Source organism: Hibiscus syriacus, unplaced genomic scaffold (genome assembly GCF_006381635.1).
Source record: "Hibiscus syriacus cultivar Baekdansim isolate YM2019G1 unplaced genomic scaffold, ASM638163v2 tig00004810_pilon, whole genome shotgun sequence".
Lineage (NCBI taxonomy): Eukaryota > Viridiplantae > Streptophyta > Magnoliopsida > Malvales > Malvaceae > Hibiscus > Hibiscus syriacus.
In genome coordinates, this window is record NW_024062033.1 from 287,509 (window position 1) to 312,585 (window position 25,077).

At 34.0% G+C, this 25,077-nt stretch overlaps 2 pseudogenes; one reads left to right on the plus strand and one right to left on the minus strand.

Annotated features, from left to right (window-relative positions):
* Positions 1-15,061: 15,061 nt before the first annotated feature.
* Positions 15,062-16,157, minus strand: LOC120198817 (annotated as a pseudogene).
* A 2,790-nt stretch (positions 16,158-18,947) lies between these two features.
* On the plus strand, positions 18,948-21,098 carry LOC120198840 (annotated as a pseudogene).
* The last annotated feature ends 3,979 nt before the right edge of the window (positions 21,099-25,077 follow it).

The window sequence follows — 25,077 nt, forward strand, 5'->3', positions numbered from 1 at the left end:
ATCTATATTATTATTATTATTATTATCTTATTACTAATTAATTACATTTTTTCAGGACTAAGTTACAAAGAGTTATCCAAAGGCCCAGTCCCAAAATCTAGCAACCCAACAGACCCAGATCAGCAACAGTACCAAGCCTCTCCACCGACGAGTTACCAAGGCGAGTCACCTCCGAGCAAGTTGAAATGTCATCATCAATTATGCCGGCCAACCGAACAACAAAACAAATCAAAATTGTATCAAAGTCAAAAGCAAATCCATAAATCATACCTAACCTGTCAATATCCTACCAAAAATAAAGAAAATGCATATGCATCCAAGGAGATTCGGTGAATTCAACAATAAAATTGAAGAGAATGGAGCAAAAAAGAGAGAGGAGATTTAGGGGAAGAAACTGAAGCAGAAAAAAATTCGAAAAAGTTTGTAATCATATGGAAATTATCAATATACAAAGAAAAGAAAATTTTCAGATTCAATAACTCTTTTTTCTCTTCAAGGTATTTTACATGCAAGTATTCTTTACCTTTGTTTTTGAAATAATAAAAAATAAGAAAAAGATTAGATTTATTTTTGTGTGTACATGTGAGTTTTGAAAAAAAATAAAGGAAATGAGTGAAAGAGGAGAGGTTACCTTTTGTCGTTCGCGTTCCTTGTCGGAGTCGGATGCTTCATCGTGTTTAGGGGGCTGAAACGACAGTGGAAGTTTGGGTCTTGATTCCTAAACGTTTTGTTTCCAAGTCAAAGCTTTAGGTCTTTGTCAGGGGGTATTTTGGAGTTCTTTAGGCTTAGGAGAAATTTTGAGATGACAGGTTCTTTTGACTTGCAAATCTGATGCAATCTTCTTCTATAGTAGACCAATAATATCCAAACCTCATGATCTGTCTAACCATTGTGAATCCATTAGCATGTGTTCCACAAACCCCTTCATGAACTTCTTCAAGTATTCTCTTGGCCCCAATTCTATCCACACATCTCAAAAGCAATTGATCTTTGCTTTTTTGTACAAAATTTCTCCATCGAGGATTCTAGTTGTAATGATGAATCAGGGTGTCTTGAAACCGAAGGAGGATTCTAGTTGAAAATCCATAATGGACGGCTCGAATATTCAAGATTTGAGATGACAGATTCCCTCGAAAGTCTAATAGTTCAGGGAAAGATTCTCATACTCACACATCTTTTGTACGATCTGAATCTTCGAGACACATGTCAACTTTCAAGAAAGATTTGGATGAGGAAATATAGTGATTCATCATTTGACATCCACTGTATTTTTTTTTTCTTCTTGTAATGTTTACTTGTTTCTTATCCTAAAAGATTATACTTTTTCATTGCCTCTTTTAAATGAAATTTTTGAGATTGATTCATTATTCATTACATACAATCACCAAAACAGTGATCAATAACAACATTGTTTATTATGTTTTACACTAAAAAGTGTCAGAGTATGGGATTTCAAAACAGGTGTTTATCGGAGAGCACATACAAAAATATGATCATTGAGAAAGAAAGGTTAAATTGAGTAAATCAGTTTTAAACTAATCTTACCTTTCCCAAGCAATGAAGTCCCAATTTGAAGAAGAACAACAAGAGAAGTCATTCATTCTGATTAAATTTCTCAGAAAATCAACTAGTGGCCAAAGAATCAACAAAACAAGATAAACTTTCTCGGGGTGGATCATAGAATTAAAGTTCATGAACGAGAGGTTAAGAAAGTAATTCACAGTCATAACCTAAACATGGGAAAGGGCAGAAACTTCATGTGTTCCGATCAAAGAGCATGAGAGAACTCAATTGCCAGTCTCGATCTACGTATAACCCTTTAAAGAGTCATGACAACTCACATACATTTAGATCATATTTAGGGCATAAAATCATGGCATATGACATTTTTTACAGGATCTTCAAGACCTATATCTTCATTGAATCAATGAATCAATCATCATCAGTTATGGCCAGATCTCCTCATCACGTGGGAGCCGTGTCAACTCTGGATAACCAAGATTCATCATAGTATAAGCAGTGTCGACCAACTTTTCTCATCGCGTAGGAAATATGTTATCCCAGATAACCAGCCATCCTCATCAAGTAGGAACCGTGTTATCACCTTTAGATGGCTAGAACTCTTCATCACGTATGAGTCATGTCATCACTTGACTTGATCTCCTCATCACGTAGGAGTTGTGTCTGTAACACCCTTAACTCATATCCGACCCGAATACAAGTATGAGGTGTTACATTGACTTTTCAAACTTTGACTCTTAAAGAAAATCCTGGAATTTTTAAAACTTTCATTAAAACGAAATACTTTAATTTACATAAGACCATAAAATACAAAATCGATCAGAGTATTTGTAATTAACACTTATTACATGCCAACACTCTATACATAACCAAGTACATACTTTGTCAATTACTTCTGATCTGATCTCTTAGTAGTATTGTTGTCCGTGCTACTTCTATTTTTATTTTTCCTGATTCTTGGTACCTACGTGTAAATCACTTACACGCTAAGTCATAGACTTAGTGAGGCAATAAATGAATATGCAACAATAAACTTATGAATGTTCATACTTACAATTGTATCATGACATTTCGATATGCATGTATCTATCGCACGATAACATATAATGCACATACGAAACTTACCTTCTTGTATCACTTTCACTGTAAATCGATATTTCAATTGTATAACCCATGTATATTATTGAGAATAGAGGTATATGAGTGCATTGAGGTTGTGCACTAATGCTGTCACCACAGCTCGTATCAATTCCCTCATTGGGCACCGAACCTTAGTTTAGTATTAGTCCCGTAGGACTATTATCTATGTACCGTAGGACCCTACATCCCGAATGACTATATCCCGAAGGACTTCTCCTTAAGAACCACATACATAATACAATGGCTCCAATCAGTGTACCGAAGTACCACATATAGGTTCCACATAATTATATATATGTCCGAAGGACCACGTAGAACCCTCGACTCTTGGCATGCCAATTACACCTATAGTTCTCATATCGTATACTATGGGCATTATTCTTATATTTCATATGTTCATGTACTCATGTCATTTCTCTTGTGATCATGTAGCTCATGTCATTTCTCTTGTGATCATGTAGCTCATGTCACTTCATATCATGTTCTCATATCACATGTCATATCACATGAACATATATATGTCTGATGCATGTATCACAACAATTATCATGTATGCATGTTCACAACTATTATATTATGAAAATCAACATAGGGATTAGACTTATCACAAGTCTTATTCCATTATGATATACATATAGTATGCACTTACCTTAGCTTTGCTTTGATTCGATTCTAATCCTTTGATCGTTCCAAAATAAGCTTACTTTTAGTATCTACATAATCACACATGGATCTATATCAGTATTATAACTAATATACTCTAATGATTCACTCTTTAGACTAAGAGAAAAGTCAATTTTATCTTTTAATGAAGGTATGCATCGATGCACTACTGATGCATCGGTGCATAAAAGGTATTCGATGTAGTATTATTGATGGGATGCATCGATGTTTCATTATTAATGGATGCATCGATGCACTACTTATGCATCGATGCATGAATTGCATTCGATGTTTTTATTTTAAAAGAGTGCATCGATGCACTACCAATGCATCGATGCACATTCAAACAATTTTTGGGTTTTAACCTTGATGCATCGATGCACCATGAATGTGCATCGGTGCACTCTGCCCAGAATCCTCTTTTTGAACCCAAAAGTTCATTCATTTTGGATTAAATACTTCATGTTTAATCCTCTTTTTCATTCTTAACTCTAGTACACATCCTTAAACCAATTTATACTCATTTATTTCATCTTAAACCTTTAAATCCTATCATTCATATGTAATTTAAGAATTACATTAATAAATCAACATGTTTGAATTTCGTTTTTAACACTTCGTATATCTTAACTAGATTGATGACAAGTCAAATATAACTTTCAATTCTAGTTATGAACTCTATTCCAAGATTTCATTTAAGAACTTCAAATCTTAAATCTCTCCTAACTCCATCATCCCTTGATGTTAAGATAACTTAAGCTTTCCTTAAGCTTAGTTATCATCTAATAATCAAAACCCAATATTAAATTTAACAAGAAACTCAATAATAAGAAATCTTACCTTTGCTTTGGTTCACACGTACAAGGAAGAAAGAAGAAGAAGATAACTATGGAAGGCTTTGGTGTTCTCTTCTTTTCATCCCACTTGTACTCATATATATCCTTATCCCTTCTTTAATTAATTTTCCTTGCAAATGACTCTTTTTCCCTTCTATTCCTTCTTCCTTTCAATTCAATCCTACACAATCATTTACATATAAATCTTTATATTATTCATTCATTCTATTTTAATCACCAAAATCTGAAACTTTCCAATTTAGTCACTAACCCGGTATTGAGGATGTTACAACTCTCCCCCTTAAGAAAATTCGTCCTCGAATTTTCATTATGCAAAGAGGTAGGGGTACTTAATCCTCATGTCCTCTTCACGTTCCCATGTTGCTTCCTCTACTTTGTGATTCCTCCACAAGACCTTAACCAATGGAATAGTCTTGTTCCTTAGTTGTTTAACTTCGTGAGCTAATATTTGAACAGGTTCTTCCTTATAAGTTAAATCTGGTAGAACTTCAATTTCTTCAGGAGTCACAATGTGAGATAAGATCAGATCTATATTTCCTAAGCATTGAGACATGAAAAACATTGTGTATCTTTTCCATTTCAGTTGGCAAAACTAACTGATATGCTACTGATCCTACCCTCTTAGTAATATCATAAGGTCCAATGAACCGAGGACTCAACTTTCCTTTACGTCCAAACCTCAATATTTTCTTCCACGGAGACACTTTCAAGAACACTTTATCTCCGACTTGAAATTCAATTTCTTTCCTTTTTAAATCAGCATACGATTTCTGTCTATCAGCTACAGCTTTCAGATTATTCTGAATTACTTGAACTTTCTCTTCTGTATTCTGAATCAACTCAGGACCAATAACTTCTCGATCCTTAAGTTCATACCAGTTCAAGGGCGTACGACATCTTCTTCCGTATAGAGCTTCATAGGGAGCCATTTTGATGTTTGACTGATAACTATTGTTGTACGCAAATTCAACAAGTGGTAAATACCTTTCCCACGATCCTTTGAATTCAATGACACAAGCTCTTAGCATATACTCCAAAATTTGAATAGTTCGCTCGGATTGACCATCGGTTTGAGGATGAAACGCTGTACTGAAGTTTAACCGAGTTCCCAATGCTCTATGTAATGACTTTCAAAACCGTGATGTGAATCTAGGATCCCGATCAGAAACTATGGAAATAGGTACACCATGCAACCGTATAATCTCTCTAATATACAACTCAGCATACCTATCCATGGAGAAATCAGTTCATACTAGAATAAAATGGGCTGACTTAGTCAATCTATCCACGATTACCCAGATTGAATTCTTTTTGTTCAGAGTTAAAGGCAAACCCGTCACAAAATCCATCGTTATGTTTTCCCATTTCCATTGAGGAATTGAAATCGGTTGTAACAATCCTGACGGAACTTGTTGTTCAGCTTTGACTTGTTGACAAGTCAAACACTTTGATACAAATTCCGAAATGTCTTTCTTCATTCCCGACCACCAATATCGACTCTTGAGATCCATATACATTTTGTTCCCTCCTGGATGCATTGTCAATGGACTACAATGAGCTTCCGTTAACAAATCATTCTTTAATTCATCATCATCCGGAATTACTAATCTTTCTTGATAATACAAGTTCTCATCAGACTTAATCTCATAATCCGTACCCTCTCCATTCTTTATCTGTTGTATCCTCTTTAAACATTTTTCATCTTTAACTTGCAATTCTTTAATTCGATTTAGCCATACGCGCTTGACTGTCAATTCTGCACAAATTGCACCATCTTCTCTTAACTATAATCTAGCATCAAGAGTTCGCAAAGCTGCAAACGTCTTTCGACTCAAGGCATCAGCTACCACATTTGCCTTTCCAGGATGGAAATCAATCACCACATAATAATTCTTGAGAAATTCCACCCATCTTCTTTGTCTTAAATTCAACTCTTTCTGAGTCATCAAGTATTTTAAGCTCTTATGATCCGTATACAAGTAGCACTTTTCACCATACAAGTAGTGACGCCAGATCTTTAAAGAAAACACTACTGCCGCCATCTCTAGGTCGTGTGTTGGATAATTTTTCTCGTGCGGTTTTAGTTGTCTCGAAGCATAGGCTACCACTTTGCCTTCTTGCATTAATACGCATCCCAAACCATTATGAGACGCATCACTATACACTATAAAGTTCTTTCCAGACTCGGGTTGAACTAACACTGGAGCTTCTGTAAGAATCTTATTTAACTTTTCAAAATTCTCTTGACATTCTCGAGTCTAAACAAATTTTACTTCCTTTTTCAACAGTTTAGTCATGGGTAATGCTATAATCGAAAAGTTTTTAACAAACCTTCGATAATAACCAGCTAATCCCAGAAAACTTCTAACTTCCGATACATTCTTTGGAACTTCCCACTCCAGAATAGCTTTAATCTTTTGGGGATCCACTTGAAATCCTTCTGTAGAAATTACATGTCCAAGGAATGCCACTTCATTCAACCAGAATTCACATTTAGAGAATTTAACATAAAGCTTCTTGTCTTGTAAAATCTGTTAAACAATCTGTAAGTGTGAACTATGCTCTTCTTCTGACTTTGAATATATTAAAATATCATCAATAAACACCACAGCAAAGTGATCCAAATACGGTTGGAAAATTCTGTTCATTAAATCCATAAAAGCAGCTGGTGCATTCGTAACTCCAAACGGAATCACGATAAATTTATAATGACCATATCTTGTTCTAAACGCCATTTTCGAAATGTCTTTTTCTTGAATCTTTAATTGATGGTAACCCGAACGTAGATTAATTTTTGAGAACACTGAAGCGTCCTTTAATTGATCAAATAAATCGTTGATTCGGGGAAGTGGATACTTGTTCTTGATGGTCACTTTATTGAGTTGTCTGTAATCGATACAAAGATGCATTGATCCATCTTTCTTCTTAACAAATAGAACTGGAGCTCCCCAAGGTGATACACTTGGTCTAATAAACCCTTTGTCCAATAACTCCTTTAATTGAATCTTTAATTCTTGTAATTCCTTTAAAGCCATTCTATATGGTGCCATTGCAATGGGCGCTGTTCCTGGTATTATCTCAATCTGGAATTCTACCTCTCGGTCAGGAGGTAAACCTGGCAACTCTGCAGGAAATATATCGAGAAACCCTCTGACTATAGGAATCTCTTCAATCCCTTTCTCCTTTGTTCTAACATCCAATACATTAGCAATAAACCCTTGACATCCCTGTAGCAGTAACTTCTTTACAGTCATCACTGAAATCACACTTGCTAATGGATTCCATCTTTCACTAAATACAATAACTTCTATTCCTTCAGAACTTCTCAATGTCACTCTTTTCAATCTACAGTCGACATCAGCGTAATAACGATATAACCAATCCATCCCCAGTATCACTTCGAATTCGTCAAAAGGTAATTCCATCAGATTAGCAGGAAATTCAATTCCCTGAATCTGTATGGAACACCCTCGGCTCACCATATTTACCCGAGCACTGTGCCCTAGTGGATTCGTCACTATTACTTCATTGCTAGTTGTTTCTAAAGGAATGTTCAATTCTCTTACTAACGTACTAGTAATATATGAATATGTAGACCCCGGATCAATCAATACAATAACACCTTTGTCAAATAATAGAAAGGTACCTGTTATAATATCTGGGTCCTCACAATCCTCATTGGTCTTGAGGTTGTACACTCGAGCAGTGGAATGTATCTCCTGTTGAGCAGAGGACTCTGACTGACTTCTTCATCTGCCTCTACCTCTTCCCCTCTAGGCTACAGAAACAGACCTCTCTGGTTGTACAGATTCACTAGTTAACATTGGACAATCCCGAACAAAATGCCCAATGTTCCCACATCTAAAGCAGACTCCAGAAATCATCCGACATATCCCTGAATGATTCTTTCCACAATGTGGGCATTGTCTGGCTTGACTCTGATTAGATCTCCCAGCTCCATATCCCACTGACTAAGTTTGTCTACCCCTCATTTGATTTGATCCTTTAGCGGAGGATGCCATTGATTCTGATTTAACCTGGGGTCGAAAACTAGCATCTTTGCCCCTTTTTGATGGTGCGAAACTCGAAGAAGCACCCGATATTTTGACTGTATGAGCTCTCGAATTTTTAAATCTCTCGTAATGAGCTCTTTTCAGAGCCTTGGCACGGTTAAATACTTCTTGAAATGATGATAAATTCAAGATAATCAATATTTCCTTTAACCGAGGACATAAACCCTCTACGAACCACTCACAAGCATCCTTTTCAGTAGGAACTAGCTCGGCAGCAAAGCAGCTCAACTTATTGAATTCACACTCGTACTCATATACAATATGATTACATTGCTTCAGATTCATGAACTCTTGCTTCATTTAACGAACAAATTGATCTCTAATGTACTTATGCTTGAATTCTTCTAAAAACAAAGACCGAGTTACTTGGGAGTTAGACATTCTCAATGTAACATTGGTCCACCAGATCCTTGCTTGTCCTCTTAACAAGGAAATTATCCCATCCAGCTTCTCAGCATCGGAACAATGAAGTCCCGTAAGCATAACTTTTATTTCATTAAGCCAAAGGTCCACAATAACAGGACCTTCATTGGCTTCCCCTTTAAACTCTGGAGCTCCCAATCCCTTCAACTCTTTCGCAACATTCATTTTTGGAGTTGAAGTAACAGGAGGTTGGAAACGTGTCAATACCGCGTTAACGTTCTAAAGAATATATCTTGATCATTTACAGGCATTCCAGAGGATGTATGTTCTTCACTCTGCCTGGCCAGGGCAGGTGAATTACTGCTTTCAGCGGGTCTATCGTCTCCCGCTTCATTTCTAGTTCTACTTTGTCTGGACATCTATAAAAATACAACCATATAGTTCTATTAGCAAAACAGCATACTTACTATTCCATCAGATCAGAAGTTTTCACTATTTTGTTGGCATGTATACCTTATAAGACACTCTTGACTTCGGTTTATGCCGAGAATCGACTAAACCGTAGCTCTGATACCATTAAATGTAACACCCTTAACTCATATCCGACTCGAATACAAGTCTGAGGTGTCACATTGACTTTTCAAACTTTGACTCTTAAAGAAAATCCCGGGAATTTTTAAAACTTTCATTAAAACGAAATACTTTAATTTACATAAGACCATAAAATACAAAATCGATCAGAGTATTTGTAATTAACACTTATTACATGCCAACACTCTATACATAACCAAGTACATACTTTGTCAATTACTTCTGATATGATCTTTTAGTAGTATTGTTGTCCGTACTACTTCTATTTCCACTTTTCCTGATTCTTGGTACCTACGTGTAAATCACTTACACGCTAAGTCATAGACTTAGTGAGGCAATAAATGAATATACAACAATAAACTTATGAATGTTCATACTTACAATTGGATCATGACATTTCGATATACATGTATCTATCGCACGATAACATATAATGTACATACGAAACTTACCTTCTTGTATCACTTTCACTATAAATCGGTATTTCAATTGTATAGCCCATGTATATTATTGAGAATAGAGGTATGTGAGTGCATTGAGGTTGTGCACTAATGCTGTCACCACAGCTCGTATCAATTCCCTTATGGGGCATCGAACCTTAATTCAGTATTCATCCCGTAGGACTATTATCTATGTCCCGTAGGACCCCTACATCCCGAAGGACTATGTCCCGAAGGACTTCTCCTTAAGAACCACATACATAATACAATGGCTCCAATCAGTGTACCGAAGTACCACATATAGGTTCCACATAATTATATATATGTCCCGAAGAACCACGTAGAACCCTCGACTCTTGGCATGCCAATTACACCTATAGTTCTCATATCGTATACTATGGGCATTATTCTTATATTTCATATGTTTATGTACTCATGTCATTTCTCTTGTGATCATGTAGCTCGTGTCATTTCTCTTGTGATCATGTAGCTCATGTCACTTCATATCACGTTCTTATATCACATGAACACATATATGTCTGATGCATGTATCACAACAATTATCATGTATGCATGTTCACAACTATTATATTATGAAAATCAACATAGGGATTAGACTTATCACAAGTCTTATTCCATTATGATATACATATAGTATGCACTTACCTTAGCTTTGCTTTGATTCGATTATAATCATTTGATCGTTCCAAAATAAGCTTACTTTTAGTATCTACATAATCGCACATGGATCTATATCAGTATTATAACTAATATACTCTAATGATTCACTCTTTAGACTAAGAGAAAAGTCAATTTTATCTTTTAATGAAGGTATGCATCGATGCACTACTGATGCATCGGTGCATAAAAGGTATTCGATGTAGTATTATTGCTGGGATGCATCGATGTTTCATTATTAATGGGATGCATCGATGCACTACTTATGCATCGATGCATGAATTGCATTCGATGTTTTTATTTTAAAAGAGTGCATCGATGCACTACCAATGCATCGATGCACATTCAAACAATTTCTGGGTTTTAACCTTGATGCATCGGTGCACTCTGCCCAGAATCCTCTTTTTGAACCCGAAAGTTCATTCATTTTGGATTAAATCCTTCATGTTTAATCCTCTTTTTCATTCTTAACTCTAGTACACATCCTTAAACCAATTTATACTCATTTATTTCATCTTAAACCTTTAAATCCTATCATTCATATGTAATTTAAGAATTACATTAATAAATCAACATGTTTGAATTTCGTTTTTAACACTTCGTATATCTTAACTAGATTGATGACAAGTCAAATATAACTTTCAATTCTAGTTATGAACTCTATTCCAAGATTTCATTTAAGAACTTCAAATCTTAAATCTCTCCTAACTCATCATCCCTTGATGTTAAGATAACTTAAGCTTTCCTTAAGCTTAGTTATCATCTAATAATCAAAACCCAATATTAAATTTAACAAGAAACTCAATAATCAGAAATCTTACCTTTTCTTTGGTTCACACGTACAAGGAAGAAAGAAGAAGAAGATAACTATGGAAGGCTTTGGTGTTCTCTTCTTTTCATCCCACTTGTACTCATATATATCCTTATCCCTTCTTTAATTAATTTTCCTTGCAAATGACTCTTTTGCCTTCCATTCCTTCTTCCTTTCAATTCAATCCTACACAATCATTTACATATAAATCTTTATACTATTCATTCATTCTATTTTAATCACCAAAATCTAAAACTTTCCAATTTAGTCACTAACCCGGTATTGAGGATGTTACAGTGTCAATCTTTGATAACCAGTCGTCCTCATCGCGTAGGAGCTAAGTTATCATCCTTCTTAAAGATGGCCAAGAACTCTTCATCACGTATGAGCAGTGTCATCACTCGACTAAATTTCCTCATTATGTAGGAGTTATGTCAACTTAGATAACCAAAGTCCTCATTGCGTAGGAACCGAGTTATCAATTTTCCTTGACTAGATCTTCTCATTATGTAGGAGTCTTGTCACCCTTAGACGACCAGAACTCTTAGCACGTATGATCCGTGTCGTCTCCCAAATCAAACATAAAAAAATGGGACAAAATTGGTTGTTTTTTTCGTCTTTGCCCTATTCTTGTTAACACAAGAATGTGCAAAGAGGGGTAGCTGTAAACACCCATTTTTGTCCGGGTCTCAAAAAATGTTATTATATTATTATTTTATATCTATATTATTATTATTATTAATCTTATTACTAATTAATTACATTTTTTAGGCCTAAGTTACAAAGGGTTATCCAAAGGCCCAGTCCCAAAATCCAGCAACCCAACAAACCCAGATCAGCAACAGTACCAAGCCTCTCCACCGACGAGTTACCAAGGCGAGTCACCTCCGAGCAAGTTGAAATGTCATCATCAATTATGTCGGCCAATCGAACAACAAAACAAATCAAAATTGTATCAAAGTCAAAAGCAAATCCATAAATCATACCTAACCTGTCAATATCCTACCAAAAACAAAGAAAATGCAGATGTATCCAAGGAGATTCGGTGAAGATTTCAACAATAAAATTGAAGAGGAATGGAGCAAAAAGAGAGAGGAGATTTGGGGGAAGAAACTGAAGCAGAAAAAAATTTGAAAAGTTTGTAATAATATGGAAATGATCAATATACAGAGAAAATAAAATTTTCAGATTCAATAACTCTTTTTTCTCTTCAAGGTATTTTACATGCAAGTATTCTTTACCTTTGTTTTTTTAAATAAGAAAAAATAAGAAAAATATTAGATTTATTTTTGTGTGTGCATGTGAGTTTTGAAAAAAAATAGAGGAAATGAGTGAAAGAGGAGAGGTTACCTTTCGTCGTTCGCGTTCCTTGTCGGAGTCGGAGGCTTCATCGTGTTTAGGGGGCTGAAACGACAGTGAGAGTTTGGGTCTTGGTTCCTAAACGTTTTGTTTCCAAGTCAAAGCTTTAGGTCTTTGTCAGGGGGTATTTTGGAGTTCTTTAGGCTTAGGATAGAACCGACCACCGATGGTGGTGGTCGGATAGCGATCTTGGCCGAGCATAGAAAAAGAGAGGGAGTGTCGCTTGAGAGAGGGGGAGAGCAGAAATGAAAAACAAAATTAAAAGTGAAACCCACTTAGGGTTCTGCCAAGTTACCTACGTGTAAATGGCTAATATTAGCCTAAATATCAAGTTTTTGGGTTAACTACACTTAAGACACCTTAATTTAAGTGTGAATTTGTTATTGTCATCATCCTTTATTTATTTTGGTTTATTTACATTACTAACCCTCTGACTATACTAATAATTATTCTAACCCATAAACATATTTGGCTCTTAACCCCTAACATTTTACCTTCTTACATTTCCATTATGTCGTTTCTTTAATTTAAGTATTTTAATTTTTTTATTTACATTCCAGTTATTTTCAATTTTTGTGTTTTATTTATTTTATTCTCAACACTTTAGATTCATTATTTTTAATTTAATCACTAATATGTTACATCCCATGTTTATTTATTTTAGATTTCAGCATTTTATTTTTTATTATTTTAGTCATTAATATGTATGTTTCTTGTTTATTTCTAATTTTGGCACTTTTTTTCTGTTATTTTATTTTTGTCACTAAGCTTGGTGGTAGTATATTTAATATTTTGTGTCTGTAATTTTTAATATTTATGCTTTAGTCTTATTTAGTTATCCTTTATATATATGGTATTTTTTAATTCGGATGTTGATTCCTCTTTTATTGGCAACTTTCAAGCGTGCTCATATGATAATAAGAACCAAATAATCTTTTAACTTTTTTCTGCTATTTGTTTGACTTATAAACCCCATATACTAGTATTCTACATTATTTATATAATTTAAGCAAATGGGCTCCATGTTTTTTTTACTTTCGGCATTAGCACATGGTTTTTGACTCTAATTCTCATCCTCTTAAAAAACACCCAACTAATAGTTAAAGAAATCATAATGAAAGCCTTAAGCAAAAGCTTTGAATCACATATTTCTTTATTTTTCTGGACATGCTCCAGTGATTTGTTTTTTATATAAATAATCATTATTTTTTTAATATACAAAAATAGAAAATTTTATTATGTGGAAAATCTACGATGTCATCTCCCAACTAAAGGGAAAGTATTTTTTCAAAGATTTTTCACATAAATGGTTGTTTTATATTCGATAATTTTTTGTGTTCCATGTTTATTTATTTATTTTTCATCGTTGTTCATATTCATTTTTTATTTTATTTTCTGTGCAAAATTTGAGAATAATATTTCAATGTGAGGGTAATCTATGAGAAAGTCTCTAACTATAAAGGAAATACTTTCTCGATTGTTCACACTTATTTAAATAAAATCGAATGAATAAAAGGATCGTATTATAAATATATTTTCGAGTTTATAATTCCCAATATTTAAACACTGTATAATCGTTTAGGTATTAATTTTGGGCGTTGTGGGGTGCTAATCCTTCCCTACACGTAACCGACTCTCGAACCCATTTTAATCGAACTTTTGGTAAACGCAGACCAATTTTTGTCTTAAAAAATGATTTTTCTTAAAATTATTTTTAAAAGACGTTTTAGGTGTTCGACCTACCTAACCCAAAGGTTGATGGCGATTTTTTTTTCAATTTAATTCAAATTAAACCAAAATCATCAAATTTTCCAAAATAAAATCGTAATTGTTTATAAAATGATAAAAGAATTTTTTAAAAAAAATGGTTATGACAATTTGCTTGCTTTGCTTTTGGTTGAAAATTGCAATGAATTTTTGGCGTTTTCTATGACCCTTTGTCTTAATTTCACCTCAAAAACTTATTAATATCTCACAATGATGCATGAATCTACTGTAATATAAAGCTAACGAGAACCATGCATTATTTGTGCGTAAAATTTGATGCATGGCCTGCAGGTGAAACAGATTTCCTTGGTGACGATGAAGAATATTCACCCAAATTTTATTGAATTTAAAGATTCGGTGTTATTGGTATAAATTATTTTCAAATTTAAATATGTAAATTAAAAATTAATTTACACCATAAACATGGACTAATCTATTAACTTCATAAACATGCTACATATCATGCACGATGAAGCTTCTTAAATTGATAACAATGGCGGATGAAAATTCCTTTCTAATCGATCATAGGGATAAACAATAAGTGCATGCTAATATATTTTTCTCTTTTTTTCCGATGAGAAGCCAAAGTGCAGATGACTTCATCAACTTTTCTTCAGCTAGAATTCCAACAGGTTTCTTTGGAGAAACAGGAACATACATAGGAACCATGATTTAATGTAACTCAAACAACAATGTCAATATTTAACAAAGAAAATCAGCTTATCAAGTTAACAGATCCCAAAAACTTTGCATACAAACATAGATGATCAAATTTGTAAGAAAAACAAAACAAAATACATAATTCTACCTTTCGTTGTTTTTCACCATCCATTATATAGTCAAGATGATCAAAGGAACCTTGCAGCGTTTTTATGTCAAATATCTGACATTAAAGCCGCCATTAAAGCTTCAAGAAAGATTGAAACTAGCTTCTAGATGGTTAGTAGCGGAAGAGTTGAGAGTGAGACCTGATAAATCCGTCCAATTATTTACTCCCCAGTACTGATTATTGTCCGATAGATTTACCCTTCGGTTGTTTTCAGTTTTCACTGAAGATGCTCCAATACCTCGCTTTGAAATGGATATAAAGCACCATTAGTTGGTTCAAAGAAAGGGAACTGCACCTGCTGCTGTTGATGATGATGAGTTCCTATGTGAAACCCCATATCATCTTGCCCACTAGCACCACTTGCCGCGCCCATCTGACTCTGAATTCCACCAAAGCTTAACCCATACTGAGAAAATTTTTGCTGAGAAGCCATGAAGGGTAAATGAGGTGATTGCTGCGGCAAATGAGCGGTGATTTCACTTGCTTCTCCATCAAAGCCGAGGATTTTGAGCTACTGCTTTTGTTCTTCTTGTTTCTCCGGCAACCCCCGCCAACCGGTATGTTTCGAAGAGCTCCTCGGGTCCAATACCGCCGACACGTCTTGCAAACGTGGCGAGGCTGAGAGAGGCTGTAGTTATTGAAGTAGCAGAATTTGGTGTTGGTGGATTCACACCTTGGACACTTGATCAGAGCTGCTTCCGGGTGTGAAGCTTCGCTATCCTGGCTCGATCTGCCATCGAGCCGGGTCTAATGGATCCACCACCGGCTCCGACATGAGTAGGTGGAAGCTGAGGATTTTCAGTACTACTGCCAGTGCCGGATCCTTGCTGATCATTATGCTGCTGCTAAAAAAATTTGATAAACTTGAAAGAAGAAAATATATTTGATATATTCAGGGAAAAAAGATGAAAAAAGGAATATGAATATTTATCTTTTTCATTTTAGGTGCAGAAGCTGTGGATAAAAATTGATGAAGAAGAAAACAAAAAAGAAGCTTACCTGGTGCCAATTAGGGGAATCTAAATAGACTGCAAGAGATGAAAAAACCATGGTTAAATATAATTTGTTTATAAAAGTTGTTGGAAAAAACAAGGTGGAGAATCACTCCAAGGGAATACCAGAGACCAAAGAGAAAAGAAGAGAGAATTAAAGGAAAGAGAAGCTTTTGTTTCAGAGTTTTTGCCTTTTATTATTTTTTTTCATTAAATTATTGTGTGTGTTTTTTTGTTCTATTACTATTTTAGGGTTTTGAGTGTACTAAGCTCTTGATTCTGCTTAGTTTTAGTGCTCGAGAAGAGAATTGTTAATGCATGGATATATATATATATATATATATACGGTATAAGATCCTATTACACAATATAAAATTTTTTTAATTTTATATAGATTTAAGATCGTTGGATGAGTAAAAATAGATGACTGAGATTACCAGTGAAAAATAAAAGATATTTACTTGAAAAAAATAAATAATCAAATCTCAATTCTCAACTATCTATATGCACTCAACTAATTATCTTAAATCTATGCATAACTAAATTATTATCACCCTTTTTTTGCCACTTTGGTCTTCACAGAAACTATTAGTTTTTCTTTAAATTATTGTATCATTTATCTATCTATTTATATTAATCAATTTCCTAATCAAAATGGACCTAATCACTTATATATTCATATAATTTAATTGAATCCATCAATTGGAGTTGTAAAAGGGAATGTTGTTCTTTTTAAAGGTCATGAGTTTGAGCAACTGCATCTGCAAAGTGTATATGTTATTAATAGGTTAAGAAAATTTTAAACATATATTACCTTGTAATCAGCCAAACTATTAAAAAACATATAATTTAATTAAAATTTCTTAATTAAGTTTGGTATTGTAAGTTAACAAGGTATTAGGTAAACATTTTTTTAAAAATATAATTAGTTTTATATGAATTTTTAATCAATTGTTGTGTATCTTTAATTATTTATTTAAATTAAATTTAAAATATATCACAATACATTAAAGTGGTTTATAAAGAAAATAAAAACACTTTACCAATACATGCATAAAATGATAATCTGAAAAAAAAAATCTAACATACAAAAACTTATATAGGCTACTAAATTTATAAACTTCATAAATCACAAATTTTAGTTAAATAAAAAGATTTTCGAGGTCCCTCAATTGGATAATAAGTAAATTGGGTCCTATAATAATAAATTGAGCAATTTATTTCTTATTAATTTCGAAGATGAACAACTAAGAACAATAGATGATTGTGTTCAGCTTTTCATCCGCTTATTATACTTTGATTGGTATAATTATAGATTTAACCTTCACCGTTTATATGTTTTATCAATTTGATTCTAATTACATGTTTCATAAATGTCTATATGAAAATAATAGTTGAGTAATCAAAAAAAAATATAAAGATAAATGAGTGACTAAATAGATGGTTTACCAAAAAATACATAAAAAAACATAAAAAAAATGAAGTTGGGCAGCAAAGATTAGAACCAACTACTCATTAAGTGGCCTTAGCGATAAATTTTCTTTAAAGATCTCGAATTTGAGTAATCGCGTCTATATGTCTCATCAATAACTAAGAGGTTAAACTTTTTCCTATGTTATGATACTGTTGTTGTATTTCGTTCGATCGTTATACCATAAGCCATGCGGTTACAACAAACCTGTCTAACCGTTTGCCGAGTTGTAACCCTTAACAGCTCGAATAATCTAACGATTCAATACATATTAACATCTTATAATCTCAACCCTATCCGAAAAATCTTATCTTTTATATCTAATATTTTTTCCTTCTAATTCTCTAGATATAGAATGGATATTTGGACTTGAACCCCTGACTCAACCTTTAGGTCAGTGAAAATTTAATATAGACATTTGGACCGTTGGTCAAGACACCATTGTGTCAATTATGTATACAAGATCTTTTCAAGTCAATTATGGGCATCCATGCCAAATCATGGTAAACACATATCCTTTCCAATTTTTCTATCAACTTTGAAAGCTGGTTAAGGAAATCTTGTTCTGGCTTAAACTTTATGCTTATACCATTAATTATAAGAGGAATCAATACCAATTTGCAATTTGTTTTCTTCCCTTCATATTCCTATGCCCTATTTTTGTTGACTGAGACAGCAAAGAGAATAGGTAGTAATTGTGGGAAAATAAAGCACTTTGTTTGGTGGCTTGAGAAAAATATGCATGGAATGGGAAACACGATGCCTTGGGACATGCATGCATAACTTCTTATATAAGGAATCTTGCCTTTTATTATTAAGAAAATGGTCTAAGATATTAAATACGTTTTCATAATGAAACTTTTTTACTCTTTTATATTTTCTAGACTGTAGCATAAAATATTACAAAAAATTGTTTTGAATTATTATTATATTAATTATTTGTTAACTATACGCTTTTATCAAGGATAAGTATGAACTTGGATAGTAATTGAATTGATAAATGTTTACGTAAATGTCTAAGTAATATATTTTCGATTTGATAGGTTTAGTTGCACTTATTGATTAAATATGATCATATAATGTGTTGATAAATGTTGCTGTAGAAATAGTATTAATTATTTAATTTGTTATAAATATAAATGAATCGATACTAAATTAAATTACCTAAAATAAATAATCCGATCAAGAATATAATTCTAATAACACCCAAACAAGTTCTAACTTCCATAACAAAGAAATAGTAAAGCAGTATGAATAGGTAAAACCCTATGTCCATCAAATACGGTCAAGACCTCAAAGCAGTTACACTGCATAAAAAGGATCACCCTCCAAAACTCCATTGACACTTTTTTTTTTCTTTTAGAATTCTTGTTTCTTAAAAGTGTTTCATCAATGGCTGGCAAAGGTGAAGGTCGGCGATTGGTATCGACCTCGGCACTACGTACTCGTGCGTGGGAGTTTGGCAACATGACCGGGTTGAGATCATTGCTAATGATCAAGGCAACAGAACCACACCTTCCTATGTTGCTTTTACTGATGGTGAGCGTTTGATTGGCGACGCTGCTAAGAACCAGGTTGCCATGAACCCTACTAACACTGTCTTTGGTAAGCCTTGTTGGATTCTTTTCGGTCCAACTGAAATATATCATGTATGTAAATAATATATATACCTATGCATTGATGCATGCTTTGTTTTCGTAATTTCACGATATCAGATGCAAAACGGTTGATTGGGAGGAGGTTCAATGACGCTTCAGTCCAAAGCGATATGAAGTTGTGGCCTTTCAAGGTTACCCCTGGTGCGGCCGAAAAGCCGATGATCACCGTCACATACAAAGGCGAAGACAAGATGTTTGCAGCCGAAGAAATCTCATCTATGGTTCTCATGAAGATGAAAGAAACAGCCGAGGCCTATCTAGGTTCCACTGTGAAGAACGGCGTCGTTACCGTTCCTGCCTATTTCAATGACTCCCAGCGTCAAGCCACCAAGGATGCCGGCGTCATTGCAGGCCTCAATGTCATGCGAATCATCAACGAACCGACTGCTGCTGCCATCGCTTATGGACTCGACAAGAAAGCTGGCAGTGCCGGGGAGAAGAATGTGCTCATCTTCGACCTCGGTGGTGGCACCTTCGATGTCTCTCTCTTGACGATCGAAGAGGGTATTTTCGAAGTCAAAGCCACTGCTGGAGATACACACCTTGGAGGGGAAGATTTTGATAATAGGATGGTGAACCATTTCGCGCAAGAATTCAAGAGGAAAAACAAGAAAGACATAAGTGGAAATCCGAGGGCTTTGAGGAGACTGAGAACTTCATGTGAAAGAGCAAAGAGGACCCTTTCATCCACTGCTCAAACCACCATAGAGATCGATTCGTTGTACGAAGGGATCGACTTTTACTCGACGATCACTCGAGCCCGATTCGAGGAGCTTAACATGGACCTGTTTAGGAAATGTATGGAGCCAGTTGAGAAGTGTTTAAGGGACGCTAAGATGGATAAGAGTACTGTACATGATGTTGTTCTCGTAGGTGGATCTACCAGGATTCCCAAGGTTCAATCTCTATTGCAAGACTTCTTCAATGGAAAAGAGCTCTGCAAGAGCATTAACCCCGATGAAGCCGTCGCCTACGGTGCGGCCGTACAAGCAGCCATTTTGAGCGGTGAAGGCAATGAAAAGGTTCAAGATCTGCTCCTTTTGGATGTCACGCCGCTTTCACTCGGGCTGGAAACCGCGGGTGGTGTAATGACCGTTCTTATTCCAAGGAACACCACAATTCCTACCAAAAAGGAACAAGTTTTCTCCACTTATTCAGACAACCAACCTGGTGTTCTGATTCAAGTTTACGAAGGTGAAAGAACAAGAACAAGGGACAATAACTTGCTCGGTAAATTCGAGCTCTCAGGCATCCCACCAGCTCCAAGGGGTGTCCCTCAGATCACCGTTTGTTTCGACATTGACGCCAATGGCATTCTGAACGTATCAGCTGAGGATAAAACAACAGGGCAAAAGAACAAGATTACAATCACCAATGACAAGGGTAGGCTGTCCAAGGAAGAGATTGAGAAGATGGTCCAAGAAGCCGAGAAATACAAATCAGAGGACGAGGAACATAAGAGAAAAGTTGAGGCTAAGAATGCACTGGAGAACTATGCGTATAACATGAGGAACACCGTGAGGGACGAGAAGATCGGTGCTAAGTTGAATCCGGCTGACAAGAAAAGCATAGAGGATGCTGTTGAGCAGGCCATCAATTGGCTGGATAGTAACCAGTTGGCCGAAGCTGATGAGTTCGAGGACAAGATGAAGGAGCTTGAAAACTTGTGTAACCCCATCATTGCCAAAATGTACCAAGGTGCTGGTGGTGATCCGGTTGGTGGAAAGACCGGCGATGCGCCTCCTGCTGCCGGAAGTGGAGCTGGTCCCAAGATAGAGGAGGTTGACTAAGAATGAACAAATCTTTTTAGTTTTTATTTCTAATTGGATCTTGAGGGCAATAATAACTTGTTAGGATCACATTTGGGTTTGGTTTTCATATATCAGTAGATGAAGCATCGGTATTTTCCTTCAAAGACCATTTTGGTTCTCTTTTAAACATTTGATTATGTTGTTTCACTTCATTTGGCCACCCTCATTCTGCAGTTGAAACTTGATTAAAAATGACTAAATTGTTAAAAGAACCCTCAAACTATATACTATTTTATTTAAATAAACCCCAAAAGTTTTTTGTAATTTCAATGGCAAGAATCAGCTTTGATTTCGTACAACTCTGGTTCTACCATAAACACATAACGCTACTAAATAGTAATACATCCGTCAAGAAAGTTTATTATTACTTGTAAAATTATAAAGTAGCTTTCCTGATTAACCCAAAAGAATTCTATGTTTGATGACTTAATCCAACTGTCAAGCAAATGATTTTTATATAAATTGTTTTAGAATCATTATCACATGGCTGTTGCAACTTAAAACCAATTATAGAGAGGAATAAAAATTTGTATAATTTTTTTGAAATAAATGTTCATAGAAAAGATCAAAGTTGATTCAATTTAGGAATAAAAACTCTTTAGACATAAAATTAAAAGAATGTGCCTAATTAAAATACTAAACAAAAAAAATTGTGAAGTTCAAGTCTATTGTTCATCTTTTTTTCATATGCTACAGTGGAAGTTAAATAAATTAAAACAGAAGAAACCTGTAAACACAATTTGACATCAACCCTAATTAATTAAACAACCAAAATTAAGGGCCTTTCCTAGCATAGATTAGGCCCGTGACATCAACCCTTTGCTAATCACAAGTTCCTTCCAAGCTCAAGTAGCCAATCAATTGTAAGACTGACTTGACAAATACAAATCTTCCAAGGCCTCTGCTCTCTCTAAAAGTAAACAAATACATAAGGTGTTCTAAGAAACAAATTATATGTTGAATTAGGAGTTCATTCAAATTAATCATAGTCAATTGCATTATAATATAAGAGTAGTGGAGTAGAAAACCAGAAAGGAATGTAACAAAAAGAAGCAGCGACGCAGCTGCTGAAAGTGGGAATGTATAAAATTGAACGTTATTATAGAGAGGAGGATGGATTATCAGGTTTAAGGGGGAAATTGACTACAATCAGTATGAATTTTCTACAGATTACTACCCTGCCAGCCAATCACATAAACTAGATGAGAAGAGGTGTTAACAATCTCAACCTATAAGTGCACATATTTATATCACAAAGTAATAACAAAAGGAAAAAGCATAATTATGACGTGTTTTGAAATAGTTTGTATAAAATAAAGAATAATTGACATGAATCTAAACTTGAAGTGAGGAAAACGAGTAAAAACTCAAGTAAAAAGTAATACCTATTCAAAACAAGCGATATATATTACTTGAAATTAGTTTATTGCTAATTCTTGTACAAAAACACAGGAAAAAGTAACACTCCAATCAAACATAGCATAAGAGAAGCAGAACAGCTTAATTTAACCACGAGAATGAAAAACAAACATCTGTATGCTCTGTAATTGGCGTAAAAGAAAACTGTAGTAAGCTTTTAACCTTAAGTGCAGGTGTCATGCAAGTCTTATGTACTTTACGTTAACTTATGGAGTTCCGAATGGCTGTACGCTTAACAGAGCATAACATTCTTCTCAGCAGGGGGTATGTAGAAATAAGTCTTAACACTCCATATGAAGATAGGAATTAAAAACTTACGTTAGATCAATTAGATTGTGAGAACTTCGGGAGAAAGTACCTTAACAACTACACATCTATAACTATAATCGGATTTTCCAGATGTATCCAAAAATAAAATAAAAAGAGCAACTAAAACAAAGATTAATTCAATCAAACAACTCCTATCTATATAATTTCTGGAAATAAACTTTGGTTTGAACATTGCATAGAAATATTTCAACTAACTCGAATTAAGAAAAATAACAAGGAATTTAAAATATTTATTAAAAAGGAGAGACTAACGAAGGGGAACTACAAATCGGTAAACTTCAACGGCGAACACGTAAAAGAGGGGGATGGAACGACCAACCTCTTCTTTTTCTTTTTTGATTTAAAAATCAGGCGAGACCCAATACCACCAACTTAAGCCACAAGCAAGAGAAGGTATACCATAAAAAGTTGACACAAACTTATTAATGATTCGAGATAATGCCAACAAATCCATTCTACTGCTAATAGTCTTGTGGTGTTGGTTACACAAGATCTTTCCCATCATAACTACTCTAGGCGCGTAGACGGTGCATGGCATCTGCCACACCTTCGTTTTCCGACTGACTGCCTTCATTCCCCCAATTTATTTACTTATTAATAATTTCAGAAACTGCCGATGGTGTTCTCACAATTTCTCAACTGAAGCCCATCTCTTCAAGTCTTCGTATCCCACAAATCCTTCCCCGATAAGGAGGTATACCACTTTTGTAACCAATTCTTCCGTGCACGACTTAGGTATATCTCGATGATATTGGTCAATTTCAGGAGCCAACACTTCGATGAATTTCAATCAAGTATAATATAAAAGTCATTGTTTTCCAACTTATTCCCCAGCTCCTGTATCTCATCGCTAGTAGAATCTAGTTTTGTTTGGGATCCTTCTAGTGATTCTATCTCCAATGAAACCAATTGGTGAAGACTTAAGAAAAAATATAAAAATTATGAAGAATTAAAAAGTACATAAAAATCAACATTTTATGTAAAAATATTAAAATATTCAAAAACTCAAATTATTAATTAAAAATAAGAATTTTTTTTAATAAATTAAAAAAATGGAAAGCATTTAAATTATTTAAAAAATAAATAATTCAAATTAAAAAAATTAAAAAATATGGGAAAGTATTACAAATTATAAAATTAATAGAAATTTCACAATATTCAAATTTAATTTTTTTTAAAAAAACAAACATATTTGTGGAACAAATTTTAAATTGTTCATCAATCTGACTGTTGTTATTTCTAAAATACTTTTTAATAGAATCAATTTTGTATTAAAGTGATAATGATTTGACCAAATAGAGTTGTTAGCTAAATGTCTGGATTATTTTATGATAATGTAATATAAGCTGCAATTACATATTTTATGATGATTATAATTGATAATAAAATATTTTCATTAAATTAAGTTAAAAAAATATTATATATAATTTAAGTTTAAATTAGTTTAGGTTTAGATTATTTTATATCTAAAATCATTTAGACTCAAGTTTCTTTATATTCAGAATAGATGGTTTGAACCTTTAAATTTTTTTATGGTTAAATTACATGGGGTCGATTTTCTTTTTTGTTTGAATTAATCACCGATAATTGATCTATTGACCGACTAATCCAAATCGGATATTACAAAAACGAGGGACAACCATCCCAACCTAATTTGTTATATTCGCAAAAGCCAGGATTCGAACCCCTAACATTGCTTAAGGAATCTAGTGTCTCATCCCACTAACCAATTGATTATTGATGGATCGATTTTATTTAAAAGCATGGTAATTTTATTTTGGATAATATTTTGTTGAAATAAAATATGAACTCCTATACAGTGGTTGAACAGAAAAACGCCTAATTATTTTTTCTTTATTTTACCAATTAGAGTTGTTAGCTAAACAATTGGATTTGTTGAGAATTCGTTAGCTAATCTTAAGACGAAATTCGGGTAATCCTCAAGTCCTAGATAGAGCTCAATTAAGATTACTTAAATCTTATATATACAATCTCACAATTAATAAGTTCAGAACTAAATTAATTATAATATTAATGTACTTCATATTTTAATATCATTGTTTTCATAGAGGAACATAGGCATAATCTTATATTAAGAGGTAAAATTCTAAAATTTTAAAAAATACAGACTTAAAATATTAGGAGACGACAACAAATTGTCAATAAAATAAAAAATATATATTTAAAATATATATTAATTTAAATTTTTTAAAAGACGATTGCTCCCACGACCCCTTCATCTATCCCGGTTTTTAGATTTAATGATATAAAACCCCTATAAGATGAATGTGTGGAAGGAGAAAA